Source organism: Sturnira hondurensis, unplaced genomic scaffold (assembly GCF_014824575.4).
Source record: "Sturnira hondurensis isolate 20B ecotype Veracruz unplaced genomic scaffold, ASM1482457v3 Scaffold0019216, whole genome shotgun sequence".
NCBI lineage: Eukaryota > Metazoa > Chordata > Mammalia > Chiroptera > Phyllostomidae > Sturnira > Sturnira hondurensis.
Window position 1 is genome coordinate 271,143 of NW_028091847.1, and position 17,539 is coordinate 288,681.

General features: G+C 46.3%; 1 protein-coding gene across 3 annotated transcripts in view; it reads left to right on the forward strand.

Moving 5' to 3' along the window:
• The first annotated feature begins 11,191 nt into the window (after window positions 1-11,191).
• The window catches only part of DGKG (diacylglycerol kinase gamma), a 178,500-nt gene continuing 172,152 nt past the window's right edge, over window positions 11,192-17,539 (forward strand). For all 3 annotated transcript variants that reach the window (XM_037027529.1, XM_037027530.1, XM_037027531.1), the window contains exon 1: window positions 11,192-11,467. The gene's annotated coding sequence lies outside the window, so the exon portion shown is untranslated. The remainder of the gene's footprint in view (window positions 11,468-17,539) is intronic.

The following is a 17,539-nucleotide window of genomic DNA, read 5'->3' on the forward strand; positions in this document are numbered from 1 at the left end:
ATGCCCAGGTCTAGAAATGCTTCTAAATTTTCTGTTCAGCAATCTCACTCGCTGTGCAGAACACCAAAATTTACCATTTCTTATTGCCTTAACCATCCAGGTATGCTCACTGTGACTATACCTTTCCTCTGCTGATTGCAGCTGTGGGAGCAGTAAGGCAGCAGCTCTGATGGGAAGGAACAGCAACAGGTTAAGGGCCTGCAGAAAGAGGTCAGAGATGACCCCAGATGTTGTTACAGAGAGGAAAAAAGACACAGTGTTGGGGAGAATGTCAGGGATAAACTTAAGGATAATTAAAAGCAAGGACAATAAAAAACAACAAAAGATGACAAACAACTCATACACATAAGAATGTGTCTTAAATCTGGTCTACAATGGGAGAGAAAGAGGAACATGGACTTTAAATTGCCTTTAGAAGGTGGCTTCATAGAATAAAAACAGTGCAGGTTTTAGAGCTCCACATTCTTGGGTTCCAACCCCAGGCACAAGCCTGGATGTGTGGCATTGGCCAAGTCACAGGAGCTGTCTGGGGCTCAGTTTCTTCATCTATAAAATGTTCAGGTCCCCCCTTGCAGGACCAGAGTAAGAACTGGCCCAGCAAGGCATTGAGTAGGGAGGAAGTGATGAGTTCATTTCAGTAGTTGCTACTGCCGTGATCACCTTCCAGCTGTTCTTGGCCTGGTTCTCTGTGTTTCACGACCACAGCAGCAATCCTGCATCCCTGGAGGAGCCCAGGCATGAGGAACACAATCTGGCCAATTGCCCATATCCTAGAAGGGAACTGTCTGCAGGGCATTCCCTGGACACATCCTTGCTTGAGGAGCTGTGGAGGCCCCTGTTGGTTTGTGAAAAAGTGAGGTTTGGCATCAGCTTCCCTTGAGTGTGAAGACATCTTGAGATTATGAGGAGAAGCAATGAGGTGGAAAGAGCCTGGGTCTTGGCATGTGACAGAATTGGTGACTTTCTGCTACCACCCCAAATGTGTGATCTTGGGCAACTCACCTAACTCCCTCCCCCAAGCTTCAGGACCCTCTCTCCTTCGAAAGGCTACATGGCACAACCCACAAGACAGCGCGTGTAGCAGGCACGTAATGCCTGTTCTCCTTCTTACCCTTCCTTCCTTCTCAATGGCACTGAGATTCCAGAGAAGATTAGAAATTAAGTATAAAACTGCATAGGGCTAAATGACATAAATCAATCTCATAAATGACTGTTAAATGTACTTGTTATTAGAAGAGTACAGAAAAACAAGCATCCAGAATTCAACAAAATAAGCTGACGCTGGATCTGTGGATTGACGGCAAACTGGCCAAGTTCCTATTCTTCCTATTTGCTTAGTTATTTATTTACTGATGTTGCAGAGATGAGGTAACACCAATATCCAGGCTGAAGAAGGAAATGTCCAAGTAGATACACATTTTGAGTTTAATCCTTTCAAATACAAGAAGCGGACAAAGTAGCCCAATAATGCAACTCAGCTTCTGGAGCTCAGTTTGAGGACTCTTCTCCATTACCATTGACCACCCAAAAGCAACAGCATAAACAACATATTTCTGATGTTTATTTCTGCATTAAGCTATCATGATAAGATCATGGAGGTGAAGTCCAAATTTATATAAACTTTAAAGATCAAACACAGAGCAATACAGAAATTGAAAGCTTGCAGTAATGTGCTTAGGCTTTGCCTCGAGACCTGAGGAGGAAGTCACAAGTTTATGCATCAATGATAGTGATATTTCCAGGGAGAACATTAGAGAAGAGCTGTGAAGGCAGCAGTTTCTACCTTCTTACTGTCATTACCCTTAGGAGAACCACCATCAGAAACCTGCTCACTGGTTCTTAACGCAGTGGCACACCTCATCAGTCCTAGACACTCAGTTGGGCTTCTGTTGAGAGACCCAACAAAGAGTTTAACCAGGAGCCTGGAGAGGTAGGGGTAGGAAGGTTGGTAAGCTACTAATATGTTAGGACCAGAAACTAAGTTCTATCTCCTCCTTGTCTGTTAGTTTCTAGCACACATGAGGTACGGGGTGGGATGGTAGGACCAATGATGTGCTGGCAAATGTTTGACAACCAGCTCTGGTGGAGGAGGGTAGTGGTGCTGGATTTATAGCATTTGTGGATTTCAGTGGTGTAAATACTCCTTCTGCAGCTGATTTCAAAACACCAAAATGATATCACTGAATGCAGAATTGGGAAGAGATGTACGCCATCATGTCCAGCATACCAGTGGGTAGGGACCTTGGACTATCCTATGGACCTTGCACTATCCATAGTTGTCAGTAGGTCCCAAGTGTCACAGAAGGGCGGATGGAAGGCCTTGACAAGCATTGAAGACACAGATTGGGCATCGTCACCTGCCTCTGAGAAGTCTCCTTTTAGCCCCCTTCCACCCACCTACCTCAGCTGGATCCCCTTTGCCTCTCTCTCCCAGATCACTTAGGAGGCCATGGTGTCATCATTTGTCCATATGCCAGTCCTCCCATTAAACACGGGGCCCACTCTTCATATCCATACCCCCAGCACCTATCAGAGTGCCTGGGAAAAGTAGGCTGATAAAAATTGTGTGGTAAGTAAATGCTTATTGGATGGACAGCAGAATTAATGATGACTGAATGTTTGAAGGAGAAGGGGATGAGGAACACAAAAGTTGCCATCAAGCATCTGCAGAAATGTCGTATACAAAAGGGGTGCATTTTATGCTTATAAATAAAATAGGCAAAACTAAGACCAACAAAAGGAAGTGTCAGGAAACAAGTTTAGCATCTCCTTGAGCTCCTAGCCCTTATAAAACATTAGAATGCAGGGTCCTCCTTGCCTTCTGCCTCTCAGTTGCACCTCCTGCCCCTCACCCACTTGAAAAATGGCCCTAGTCCATTTGCCCCTGCCTCCAGCCCTCCCCCGCACCCCATCAGAAGGAAATGAGTTTTTGCTGTCGTCACGAATATCAAGGGAACATCTGCCAATGTATATGCCCAGCCCAGCAGAGGTTGGGGTCACTGAGTTACAGAGGTCACAGTCCTGAGTGTCTACTCCCACTATATAAATGAATAGTAAGAATTCTACAGAAAACTGTACTTGAAAAATAATTAAATTAAAAAATTGGAAAAAAATGAAAAAAAATAAATAAACTAGAATAAAATTTTAAAAAAAAGAATTCTTTGTGGGCGCTCAGGATTTCTTTCACCCTTCCACTAACTGCTTGACTCCCCTTTAGACCTTAAGCTCACAGCATCTTTCTCACCACTAACCCCTCACCACAGACTCCTGTGTAGTCTGTCATTTTTGCTCCACCTACTAGACCCTAAGCCTCTTGGGGACAAAAAGGGAGGCTCCTGTCTGAACCCACAATGCTTAGCCTGGTGCATTTGTTCATTTGTTAAATGAACAAATTCACCAGTGAGAAAAAAGGAGCCCATCTCTTGCATCTCAAATGTGTATGTCCAACTGGCAAAACTCCCTAGAAACAAGTTGCAGATCAAGTCAGCTCTGAAACCAGCCATGATTGTGTGAGAAGGCCATTTGGGGAAACTCATCCCCCAAGCCACTTTCTCAGAGATAAAGAACTACCACACTTTAAAATATAGACAGTTTCCTCCTTAGAAACATGTTGCATTCTGAATGTTTATTTATAAAACTGTTGTTTGAAATTCAGAATACAGTTTCTCATAGAACCATATTAAGAAGAGTAACTGCAAACCTCTAACTCAAAATGTTTGCAAAGGAAAATAATATGAAGCAATAAAGATGTATTGGGAAAGTGAATTTTTATTTTAAATACCATAAAAGAGACATGGAACGCGTCAAACTACAATAGACTTTGGACAAGGAGCACTACCAGAAAGCAATATAATGAAATTTTAAATGGCTTCTTTTAATTTATTGTGGAGGCCAATAGATGAGAAAAAGCCAGTTGCATTTGGAGCAGTTGTGGTTACAAAGGGTCCCTCACAGGAGCTGGGCACAGGCGGAGGTGCTCAGACGTCAGGGGCCCTGTGAGTCACCTGCAGGACTTGTTTAAAATGCAGAGTTCAGGCCTCTCCTCCCAGGGAGACAGACTAGGTGGGTCTGGGGGAGAGCTCAGGAACATACGTTGTAGGAAGCACTCAGGGAAGTCTGACCCAGGCCGTACCTAGCTGCTTGTCTGTTGAAGCTAAAGTCTCATCTCCTGAGACTGTTTGTTATGGTGCCACGCCCCTTTTCTCCTCCCATGCCTTTTCAATGGTGGGAGAAAGTGGCAGTGACTACCTGCAAAAAGTATGTGTGGATCAGGAATTAGAGGTAAGAGTGCAGGCCAGGGAGATAACAGAAACTCCACCATTCAGTCAACAAACACTGAGAGAGCTGAGATTCAGCTGATATGCTGGAGATGAAAACAACACAAAACTCTGTACCTCTTGGAAAATAGCCTGTGCATTGAGCATCCCAACTCCTAGAACTCCTCTGCCAGGAGCTGCCCCCAATTAAACTCTTGTAGAATGAGGTCAGTAACATCTTTCTTTTTGTGGAATTAATGTGTATGTTGCTAAAGATATAAGTGCTTAATAGATGGCTGTTTTTATTATTACATTGCTCTACAACTACTTAGAGAATCAAGACAAAGACACCAAAAATGCAGTCAGGCAGCAATAAACCAGTTTTGTATTACACAGTCTAATGCATTCACAAATGCTGTAGAATGAAAATCCAGGCAAGCTCAGGGTGGAAGAAACTCTCTTAGAGGAAGTGGAGATAGTGCACGAGGGGGATTCTAGTTTCTAATACTGGCTCCAGCGCATATTGGCTGGGAGACCTTGAGCAATAACGTCTGCGTAAAGCAAAGCTGACAGTGCCCTCCCCACGTGACTTGGGGGAGAGTTAACACACAGTTCTGTGCAGCGCCTGGCACGTGGTAGTGTTCAGTGAGTGGCAGCTCTTGAACAGATTTGGAAGTGGGGGAAAAACCTTCCCTCAGTGGTAGACTTGAGGCCAGATAAGGGCATCCCATGGCCTTCCTTAATTTCAATTCAATTGTCATTCATCCCTGCTCTGTGGGTGATAGGAGGCCTATTAAGTTGTAGTCTATGGAAGATCCATCGTTGTCCAGGGATGGGGCAGAGCAGTGGATGTGAAGCAGCATTAGTAAGTACTGGGATAAATTAGAAAAGCATCTTAGTGGGAATATAGGAAAGAGGATAATTAACTTCAAAGGGGTGGGTTTAAGAGGTGGCACTATAAAAAAGAGCAAGAGAGAGAGAAAAGGCAGTTCTCCTAGCCTTGGGAGCAGCTTGAGGAGGGTACAGAGGGGGCGGGTGCATGGTGTATCTGGGTGATTAAGCCAGCCAACACCCATTCTGAGTCCTGGAAGGGTTTACGGAAGAACAAGTGGATGAGTAAGCTGCGGCCACTCCCTGGAGGACCTTGAACACCATTTGATGGCGTTAGAATATTAGATAGAATATTAACTCTATCCGAAAGCAGTAATAACAATAATTCCATTTACTGAGAACTTGCTGTGTGACTGACACTGGGCTAAAGGTTTTTATAAATATTCTTCTAACCCCTGAAAAAATCTGTGCCTGATAAGTATTACCGTGCCCATTTTATGGATAAAAAATTTGAGACTTTGACGCAAAGGGAGGGCTCTGTAGTTTCCATTTTCAGAAAGTAGTTCTGGCAGCGGCACATGGGAAGAATGGACAAGAGAAGTGGCAGCGTTAGGGGGTCTCTTGACATTGTGACATTTTTTGCCTCCAAAATTGGATAAAAAGAGGTAAAGAAGAGGTAAAATGGGCTGATCCCCTCAAAAGTTTTGTGAGTTGGGCAGCTTTCCTGGAATTAGAACCTTTTCCTCCTCCCGGTGGTTCTTCCCAGGGACCCACGTGAAATCTTCCGCTGCAGGCACAGCAGTGAAGAATTCCACAGCGTGTCTCCCGACCAGGCAGAGCAGCAAACAGGTCCAGAGTAACGGGAGGGCACCAAAATCAGCCTTTTTACAAGCTCATTAAAGCATAAAGTTTAGCATCCCTTGCCCAAAATATTACAGGAAGGCTTTTCTCTCTCTTTCTCCCTACTTACTCATACTTCCCTCGCCTTCTTTCCACCATCCCTTTCCTGACAAGCAGTAATCAAAGCAGGATCTCAGGTGGATGTCTGTCTCCTTTGTTTTCAAATAAACCCAGTCAAAGTTCCTGAGCAATGTACTGTGAGCAACTCAAGTGACATTGCAGAATTCTAGGCAGGGGGCGAATTTGCAGCCTGTTAGTCAGTGCTTATGTCCACCAGCTCCTGTGGTAAATTTTCATGTTCAAATATTACTACGCTTAGGAGTGTGGAGACAGTTGCTGACTTGAATTGTTGCTTCCTAGGAAGCAGACAAGTGAGTCATGCAGTTGGGTTTGTTTGTTTGTTGTTTAACAGACTGACTTGGAGGAACAGACTATCTTGAATAACTTTTTTTGCATAGTACTTCTAAATACATGAGCATTTTCACATGTACTTCTTCATTTAATCATCACCCAACCAGTGGTGCAGAGATCACCATCCCCATTTTGCAGAAGAGGATACTAGGGCTTCTAGGCACAGGCCAAGGTCTTCCAACTATCTAAATGGTCTGTTTGTAACTCTGTTTTTGTCACTTTAGTCCTTTTTTTATTGAATTCATTGGGATGACGCTGGTTCGTGACAACATGCAGGGTTCGAGTACACGGCTCAGCAAAACATCGTCTGCTCACAGCACGGTGCACCACTCACCCAAAGCGAAGTTTCTTTCCGTCCCCATTTAGTCCCCCTTTGCCTCCCTCCACCTCCCTCCACTTCCTTCCCCTCTTTCTCTCCAGCTATCACCACACCGTTGTCTGTGTCTTTGTGAGATATATATATATACTTTTTTTTGCTTAATCCCTTCACCTACTTTCATCTAGCTCCCCAAGCCCCCTCTCCCCTCTCCTCTGACTAAACATCAGGGCATCTCTTTTTTCCAAGCTTATCAGCTTTATTGCGGGGATTTCCCCAGCTTGCCTTGTGGCGGAGTCCCACCCTAGTTGTGGGGCAGTACTTAAAAGTCACTCAGCTGACAGTACTTAGAGTATCAGAGCCAGAAAGCGCTGTGGAGATGGTTTCCAAAAGTCTTATTTACCAATAAGAAAACTGAGGCCCACTGAGGGGCTGACCTGTCTACTTTCCCAGGACTGGATTTACAGTTCCTGATCATGGCAGAACTGTGACCAAGAGCAGGTCCTATCTTAACAATCAAAGCAAAGAGAAGAATTAAAGTCAGGCCTTGGCTAGTATCAGTTGATCATCTTGTATTTGTTTAGCAAAATAGAAGGATCCCATATGAAATAATGAAATATGAGGTAGAAGGCAGCTTGGAGACAATCTGATATAATCCTTTAGTTTTGTAGGTGAGAAAAGTGAGTCCCAGAAAGGCAAACTGAGCTCCTGAGCAGGGACTTAAACCCAGCTCTCCTGGTCCCCCTCCACTGACCCAAACTCTGTGATCTCTCTCAGCCGTATACGGTGTGATATGCTCTTCACCCAGCTTGTCGGAGACAGTCCGACATAAAAATTTCCAGACACAGGTATCTGACTCAGCCCTGGTTTTGCCTTGGCAATGGCGATCAGGCATCTTCTGCCAGCTTGGATGATGTGTTCCCAGAGCAACATGGCGGGTGTTCGCTGCCAACTTCGAAGTCTCAGGGAATGTAAAGGGCCGAGCCAGTTAAACATCCAAAAATGCCCTGTCTCTCAGAAACAACAGTGACTCATCAGAGCGCTCAGGCAATGACTGGGAATGGCATTCGAGTAGCCACAGGGTCTAAAAACCTGGCTCAGAAGCCTCCAGCTCCTCTGCCTCTGGCTCTTTGCTCATAGCTCTCTTCACTTCAATAGGCACCTCACTCAGAAGCCCAGACCTCCTCCTCCCTGAAGCTTTCCTTGACTGTTCCAGCCCAGAGAAGGTCTTTCCTCTCACATCTTGAGAATGTGCTCTATACAATTTGGCACTTGATTTATACAGCCATTTACTGCTCCTTCTAAACTGGTCAGAGTGCTTGTTGCATAGCCAACAGAGATGGCAAATGCTCTGAGGGGAGCACGCCAGCTTCTTCCTCCGCACCCTGAGTGCATCTCAGAGTGTCCCACGGAAGAGCATAGAGTGCTCAGCCTCACAGCTACTCCTGACTTCAAGACTCTTTCCCCTTTACCTTGTGTTTGCTCAATAAATGCTCAACAAATCCTCACTTGTTTCACCGTAGCTGCTGCTTTTTCAAAGACAAAGCCAGCAGCCAGGACTTCTGTTAGCTCACGTCCAGCCTCTGCGAATTAGAGAAAAGGCACCCCTTCCCCCAGGCAGGCATGGTCCTGCCAGGCTGCAAGGCTGGGCTAGTGGAGCAGGGGCTGGACACTTCATTCAGCCCCATGCTGTGAGCCACTCCTACCACCTGGGCACTGGCTCCTCATGAGGGCAGCAGCGAGCTCTTCCCCTCGAGCACCCCAAGCCCCATTCTGACCAGGAAAGCCATCAGGGGGCATCAGGGGCTTCCAAGCCCCTTCCTTATCAAAACCACATAAAAACAAAAATGCACATCTTAACTAGTTCCTCAGTACTGAGAGCCTAAAGTCCACCCCGCTGACAAGGCACTTGGGAGCCCTCTATAATAATGTCCCAACCTTCCTTTCTTCTACTGAAGGCCCAGAACGCACCATGAGCTGCCCTCCTTCTGCACTTTTCCTTCCCTCAGCCTAGAGTGCCCTTGTCCTGTTGATCTTTGCGTCAGGTCCCCACCCCCTTTCAAATCCCACCACAAATGTACCTCCTCCCTGATGTCTCAGTCAACATAACTAGTCTGCCTGGTGCTTCTTCCCAGCCCCAGCTCTCCCTGCCTTCCACATTGCTTCGACCTCTGTTACCACCATTTCCCCACATGACATTAGCATGTCACTCAGGAGCCCACTGTCTTGAAGCCATCTGTCCATACAGGCTTCTTTGTACTCACCCTGCACCAACACACATGCTGAACTCAGTCAGCACCATTCTGAGTAGCCCAAATAAATCTATTCACAAACAAATTGAAGGACAATATTGCCTTTACAAATTATTTATTTTCAAGAGTTTGGAGAAGAGGGACTTCATAGCCCCCCTTCCCACCAGTAAAATATTTACCAATCTTTGTAAGCACTCCCATTCTCTAAGTCTTTGCTTGTATTCAAGAGATTGACAGTCCGTGTTCTCAGAGTTTCTCTGTCATTAATCTTCAAAATGCTCCCAACCAAGTCAAGTCTCCGCACCCTGTGTCTGCATGTCTTCTCTATTCCTTGCATCCAACTTCTTTCCTGTTCTAATAGACAGAACAACACAGTGTTGCCCCAGCCCCTACCTGCAAGCACGCATTTGCAAATCTATTACGATGCTCAGCTAAATATAGGCTCTCTCTCCTTTTCTCCTTCTTTAGAAGGAGTCAAGAATAGACAGAGCAAGAACGTTTTTCTTGTGACATGCACGTGAGTGTTTTCCTCCACAGAGAATGCAAGTTTAGAAATCAAGGATTGTGTGTTTCGTATCCACCCCACCTAGCACAGTGAAAATACATCCCTTGAGGCTGTGACCAGCCTTCTCCTCTACCGGGGACAGAGACAGTTCTATGCTCTTTCTGTCTCTTAGTTCCTCTTCCTTCCCAAGGAAGGCCCAGGACTAGAGTCGGGAAAAGTATCTGAAGACAAAGTAGGAGTTTAATAGATAGCTGTGAATTAAGAAGTCAGTGAGTGAAAGGGAAACAAGAAAAGATAAGAGAACTCGAGGGCCTCCTTACCAGGACTGTTTCAGTCTAGCTACAGGGAGCTTTGAGAACCAACCCCGGGCCACAGAATGAGAAGTGAATAGTGAACGGTAGGATGAAGTGTGGATGCAGGGGTCTGATATTGACCCTGCCTTCACTGCCATGTGCAACCTTGGGGAAATCTCTGAGCCTGTTCCTTGTCTGTCCCATCAGCCTGCCTACAGATGACCCAATATGGACACTGACCAGCAGGGTCCTCAGGGACATTTGACATTCATGTTTGAGGCTTCTTCCCTCACATGCCCAGACACCCAGGGCCCCTTGGCGCCTCTGCATCTGCAGAAAGCTTTTCTTGGCTGCAGTCCTGACCGGGGACCTTCACTGCCTGCTGGTGGAAAAGAATTCTCAGCTGGGGGAACTGGTAAACTCCACATATTTTACAGATGAGAGTCCAAATTCCTGATGACTCTAAATGTGGTGTGCAATGGACAGAAGTCATCCTGCTGGTGTGACATGCCTGAGGTAGTGTCACCATCACCACTACTGGCCCACGAGGACATACACGTCATGGAAAGAGAAGAAGCAACAAGTCCCTGGTGCCTTGACCAGTGTTGGCCCTCATCCCTTACCCCTCACCCCAGAGCCTTTTCTGTACTTGTCTACATTTTTAAAAGATGTGGTCTGTTGGCTGTGCAGGAGAACAGTCCATAATCATCTAAAAGCAATGGAGAAGGAAATTAACAACCCTCAGTCTCTGAGACCTGACATGGCGTTCAGAGCTGGGCTCTGATGGGCCTGTGAAGTTCTCCACCACATCTGAGGAGAGACAAATCTTTTCAGCTCAAACAGCCGTCAGGCCCTTGCGACCAAGGTCAGAGATGTCAGAAATGTGCCCCTGAGCAGCGAGGGATTTGGAAACTACAGACACGCAGTTCCTGGGAATCAGAGAGAATTTCTTGATTTTTTCTTTCTTATTGGGTCGAGATATTAAGGCAGCCTGGACTTTTTTGGTTTGTAGAAATGCCCAATGGGTCATTTTATTTGTCAAACAGCTGTCCTCCGTCCCCGAGTCAGAAAGCCTCTGGCGCCCTTCGGAGCCCCACTGCTGCAACCTCTCCGAACTCCTAAGCTAACTCCTCCTCCCAAACCGAAGCCCTACCAGTGAAAAGTGCCCAAACCATGCCCGCACCCAAGTTGCACCAGAGGTGCGCGGGTTCCCAGAGGGCAGATCCACATTCATGCGTGTGCGTGTGGGTGCGCGCTCGCGTTTGTGTGTGGCGTGTGTGTGTGTGTGTGTGTGTGTGTGTGTGTGCGCGCGCGCGCGCGCGGGTGTGTAGTCGGGGCGGGCTCTGCGCTCGGGGGCAGGGCTCAGCGCTGAGAGTGGCAGCGGGACTTACCAAACCGCTAGGGGCAGGGCGCCGCAGTGCCGTAGTAGCCGGCAGCGGAGGAGGACTGCTTCGGAGCCGCGGATAACCGAGCAGGCAGAAGACCCTAGCGCTGCCTTACCCCAGCAGCGCCTCCCGAGCTCCGCGGCGCCCACTCTGGCTGCCATCCCCTCACCGAGCGGGCTGCGCGGACTGGAAGACGCTCAGACGCCGGCTCCGCTCCCCTTTCGGTCTCTTGGTTCTTCTTTCCTCCCAAGTAAGGGAATAAGCTCCAAGGAAGGAGCACTCTGAGGAACCGCGCAACCAAGTGTTGCCTGGTGAGAGGTAAGACAGTGGCCGGCGTAGCGGAGAGGGTGGGGGGCGCTTGGGCTTGGGTACGTGGGCTGCAGCAACTTGGAAAAGGAGGGCAAAGAGGGAGCTGGTCCCGTGGCCAGGGGAAGGAGCTGCAGCCGAGGCCACAGCGCCCACCCTGACGGTGCCACCAGCTCCAAAGTGCCTTCAGGAGGACATCTCCAGCTGTTAGGGTGAAGGCACACGAGCGGCTCAGGGAGGGGCACAGGCTCCCTCTTGGACTGGGAGAACCTTCCAAACCTCAAAGGTGTGCAGGCGGGAAGCGGCCTTGCCCCAGGCAGTTTGCTGAAGCAACTGGACAGGTTTCTCTCCCTCCAGGGTGCACGGAGCTGCAAGGAGCGGGGGACACTTTTCCTAACGTTTGACCGTCTGGCAGGGTTTCAGGACTTCGGGCACTCCGAAAAGCTCCTGGGCTAGGGAAGCTTCAAGGAAGCTGAAGAGAACACGGATACGTTGACAAATGCAAGCTAGAGAAAGAGAGAAGGGACAGGGGGAGAATGTAAAGCTGACCTGTTTAGTCTCCGAGTCACAAGATGCGTGCCCGTGTGTGTGTGTGTGTGTGTGTGTGTGTGTGTGTGTCGAGGGGTACACATCTAGCATCACCTGTGGGCTTAAAAACTCCACCAATCCACCTCACCCTGCATATTCTGAGATTTCCTTTCTCTGGGCGAGTAGACTAGAATTTGGGAAGGGAGCTGTGGAGTTCAAAAAGCCCTACAGGTGATTCTGATGCGCCGCCCCCATCCCCGCCATCATTGCAGTGGAAAGCAGGGGCCCGGAACCAGGAGGCATCACCCAGATGTGCTCGATCCAGCTGCAGAACTCAAAGTGGCGAGCAAGACCCCTTCCCCCGACTTTCCACCCCCGGAGGCAGGAGGGTCTGCGGCAGCGCTAGAGGTTTTGGGGCTGCGCCGCAGTGGCGCGCGGGAGAACTACGAACCACAAACCCGCGGTCAAGCTCGCAGGCAGGCTCCGCGTGTTTGTCTTTTCTGACTTCATTAGCATACGATGACCTCGCTGTCCGGAAGAGGACCCGGGAGGGCTGTTTGTCGTTCTTTCATTTTGGGTGCTTGGTGGAACGCACCTTTTGTCTGGAGGTGTGGACCAGGGGGTGTCACTGAAGAAGGGCATCCGTCTAGACACAGGGCCAAGGACTGCTCTCTGGTTCCAGTCCCTGGGACGACTTTGTTATTTCGGTGCCTGGGATTCTATGTCTAAAACACAGCAGACAGAGACTTGCTGGAGCACAGGCTACCCTCTTTGTCAATGAAAGACTTTAGATCTTAGGGAGCGAATGTCCTCACTGTTTGGTCACGTACACACACACACACACCTACGTTTGTGCTTGGTGACCCTCTCATTCCAGAGATATGTCCTAAGGTGGGGAGGGACCTTGCCATTTGTGGTGCTAAAAATGGCTGTGTTTGCCAAAGACTTCCAATATTAATTACACTCATTAAATAAAGCAGCTTCAATTAGACCAACTTTCCTGTCATTCCCCGTTGTGCCCCGATCTAAGTCTTTTCTTTGCCAATCTCGCTTAAAGTTTATGTACAATGCTGTAAACATAGGTGTTATTACAGGTATTTTTATGGGAGGGGTCTGGAGGCAGGGAACAAGGAGATGAGTCTTTCCCACCGCACAATTTTATGTTAGTGTGTGGTTCAGATTAACTCAGACATGGGGAGAAAATGATAAACATCAGAGCATCTGGGAATCTAGACTCCCAGAGATAGCAGAATGTGCTAAGGACATCTGTTCCCTGTCCCCCACTCCAACTCGAAGAGCACCTTCAACAAGTGGCCCGGGATTCAGCCAGTCCCCTACCCCCCGGGGTCTGGGCCACCCAGGTGAGCTCTGCCGGAGGAGGAAGCCCTACTCCCTCCTGCTCATCCCTGGGGCAGAAGGCTGCCTCCAGCTCTTCCCCGGGAAGGGAAGAAGAAAGAGAGAAGTACTGTTTTATTGTGGTCAAACTCTTTTAAAAATATATCTTATTGTGTTACATCATCATGATACACTCTTTTAGTATAAAAGTAATTTATATTGAATGTAGGAAATTTGGAAAGTTGAAAAGTGTGCAAAGAATCAAACAAAGCACCTGCAATTTGACCAGTCAGATTCCATACTGTCGATATATCAGCATACTTCCTTGCCATCTATTTTTATGCCATGAAATCTTACAGTCCACAGACATTTAACATTTGTTGGGTACCTAACACATGTACTTTGCAGGTATTAAGTATTTTTATATTCATTGTGTCTTTAATCCTCAGAAGTCCTCCTAAGGCAAGTATTATGTATTATCAACCCTACACCATTTAGGTGACTTGCCTGAGTCACACACTAGCAATAAGTGGCAAAGCCAAGATTCAAACCCAGTCTGTCTGACTTCTGGGTGGTTGCTTAACTTCTGTAGCTGTTTTTCTGCCTCCTGGTACAAAAAGTCCTTCATGAACATCATCTTCATAACTGCACATTATCACACTGTAAGTCATTTAAGTTGTTTCCTGTCTTTAGCAACTACAGATAACTGTACAGTATCCTAGGTAAAGTCTTTGTTGTACACATTTGCAAATACTTCCTTTGGATAGATTCCCAGAAGTAGAATGACTGAGCCAAAGGACATAAATGTTTTAAGGCCCCTGGTATATAGGACAAGCTGCTTCTCAAACAGGCTACGTCAGTGTACACCTCCATCCAGCAAAGGCAACTCTGCTGCAGTCAAAACAGGTACCCTCTAGGGTCTCACATAGATCAGGGCCTCACGCAACCAAGCCAGGCTACTTGAGCATCTCTCTAGTCTCATGGGAGAAGGAGCCACACAGATAGTCTTGCTTTACATGCACAAGTATGATAATCAAAACCATACAATATAAAGCTCTGCCTGTCTTTATGTGAACATATGTCAGCTGCAGAATTCTCTCTTGATGTCACATATCAACTTTGAACTATTGTGTAAAATATGTAAATGGGCCAAAGATCCCCCTTCTCCACCCAAGCAATTAGAACAGCCCTTGCTCGCTCCTGTGAACGGGCATCACTATCACAGCCATATTCAGCCAGCCCAACTGATCTGTAGCAGTTTCTTCACAGATTTGCTGTGTTCACAGAGCTGTTTGTTTATAGTAAGTATCCGAATTCCACAGCCAAACCACAGTCGGAGTTGATGTCACTTCATGTGTAACAGAGTTCACTTCCCCCTCCCCAAATCACTCATGGTTAGTGACTGCCAATAAAACAGGAAAAAATAAGGTTGTGCACATCATAAAAATGTCCGCAGGCGACAGAACTGTGGCCACAGAAGAGAAATGGAATCGAACAATACCAAAAGACGGGGGAAGTTTTCAAAGAAACCAAATTGGCCCCAGCTATGAGATTTCCCCGGTTTTCCTCATGGCCACCTGTGCTACCAGCTGTGGGTTTAGTGGCTCTGGAATATAACCTGTTGTTGTAAATGGAATAAGTACCCATTGAGCCCCCACTATGAGATCTACTTATTCAAGATTGCTCAGGTCTTAAAACGTCCTTCCAATTGCTCATCTGGTTGCAGACCTCTCTCTGCTGCACCTGTAGCACCTGTGCATACACTTACCTTTTTATGGTAAAAGAATTTGTCTGTATATCCCCTACTGGACAGTGAGCTCCAGGAAGGTACAGCCAGCAGTGTACCCACAGCACCTGAGATAGGACTTATGCACAGTAGATAATTATGTGATGACTGAACACGTAAGAGAATCTTCCAGGTACTATGCTGGTGCTTTACATGCATTTCTCTTCTGATGCATCTTTATTGGCCAGTCTCAGAAATGTACCCGAAAGGTGTCTAGAGCTATGCTGTCTATTTCCACCTGGGACTATTTCCATTTTCATTTAATTCATTCAAATTCAATGAAATTTAAAATTCAGTTCCTCAGTCACATCGGTTACATTTCCAGTGCTTAATTGCCACATGTGGCTGTTGGCTACCATATTGGAGAATACGCATGTGGAATTTTTCAATTGCAGAAAGTTCAGCTGGACAGTGCTGGTCAGACTGTAAGCTTGGTGCAGGCAGGAAGCACGAATTTTCTTTCTACTCTACCCCCTAAGACCAGCACAGTGCCTGGCCAGCAGAGGAGGAGGGGGAGAAATAAAAAAGAGGGGTGGTGGTAGTAAATGTAGTAGTAACACAAGCAACACAATTTAGTGGACATCTACGTTGTGCCCCACATTGTGCTATATTTTGTATATGCATTGTCTCACTCAATATTCACATCATACAGAATTTGGGATTGATTCTATTTCACAAACAAGGACAGTGAGTCTCAGAAAATTCAAGTGGTCACAGAGGTAGTAGGACAGGCTGAGTTTTAACTCAGGCCTCTATGATTTTCCAAGGGAAAGACTTGGTGTAATTTGCAAATGTTAATGGCCTTTCAAGAGTGTAAAATCTTGCCTGGAGGTTTAAGAGGCCCTATCCTTCAATGGGTAAGGTGGGGAGAAAGGAACACACTCATAGTGTGGCCTAACCAGAGAGCCAAAACCTCCTCAGCAGAACAGGCCAGCCAACTCCCACCATCCGTGTTTCTACCCAGGGAGGCCTGTCATCAGCTCGAGAAGTGCTTGCTCGGTCAGGATCTCACAGCCAAATGCCTGGCTCCCCACTCGCTGGCCAGTGCCCTTTCCACTGCTCCATCCTGCCTCATAGGCTGTGGGTTCCAGCATCATTACTGTCATTATCACTCTGGTACCAGCATTCTCTAATGTCTTCATTCTTAACAAATAAAATACAAAATCTCAAGGGAGGCCTAATCAGCACGAAGTAGAGTAAGAATATTATTTTCCTTTTTCTATATTTCATATTTCTGTTGAAATCCTGTAAGGTTGAATTAGGAATCTATACCAGTAATACATGTTAAGTTTAGTATTAACTAAAAAGAAAACAAAAAACTCAGTTCTCTTTTAAACTTGTTCTTGAACTGTGTATCATCTGCCCCCTCCCCCACTCCATGCTTGTACAGATGCTGCTTGTGACCCAAATACAGAACCCTTGCATTTATTCCTAATTTTATCTTGTTCATTTAAGTCTATCTTGCCAGCTTGCTCAGATATTTCTGGTTTTGATTCTGTTAGTTACTGTCTCATCTGGTTGGTTCCCTGTCATCCTCAAATCTGATGAGCATGACCTCTTCAACTGAGTCATCGATAAAAATGATGAACTACGTGATTCTGAGGCATTCCACTACATGCTCCTGAAATAGTTATTAATTCAATAACTAAACAACACTCTTTTAGAAAATTTATTCCACTATCACTTGGCCCATATTTATTCATTTTTTTCAAAAAATATCAGAAGAATCTTATCAAAGGTCTTAATATAGTTCACATACTCTCTATCACAGGTATTTCCCTGATCCGCCTACTCAATAACATTGTCAAATAAGCAATTTTGTTAGTCTGGCAAAAAGTGTTTTGATGACTTTAGTCCTAACATCTTACTACACATCTTATCCCAGAATGTTTATTGGGATTAATATCAACCCTATAAGTTAAAAAAATTTTGTAAGTTATGTTTCCCATTAAAAAAATAGAACTGTATATTGCCATGAAAGTGATGGTGGTAGGGGTGGTAGTGATGATGGTAATGACAGTGGTGGTGGTGATGGTGGTAATGAGGTCATGGTTATTAGTGGTGATGGTGGTGGTTGGTGGTGATTGTGGTGATGGTGATAGCACAGTGTGGTGGTGATAGTAGTGATGAGGGTGGTAGTGGTGATAGTGATGATGGTGACTGTGTGCTGATGGTGGTTATAGATCTGGTGAGGGTGGTGGTTGTGGTTGGTGGCGATAGTGGTGGCTGCTATTGGTGGTAATGATGGTGGTTGGTGATGGTGGTAGTGATTCTGAATTTCCATCTTCCTTACTCTGTGATTCTGAACAGATTACAGAGAGCGGTCTAGTCATCTCACTTGCATGTTGTCCTAGCACCTTGGGATATTACCCAATTATTCCAAAAGACTTGTATTAATTTGCAATGGATCTAAGAGTCTCTGGCATCATTAAAAA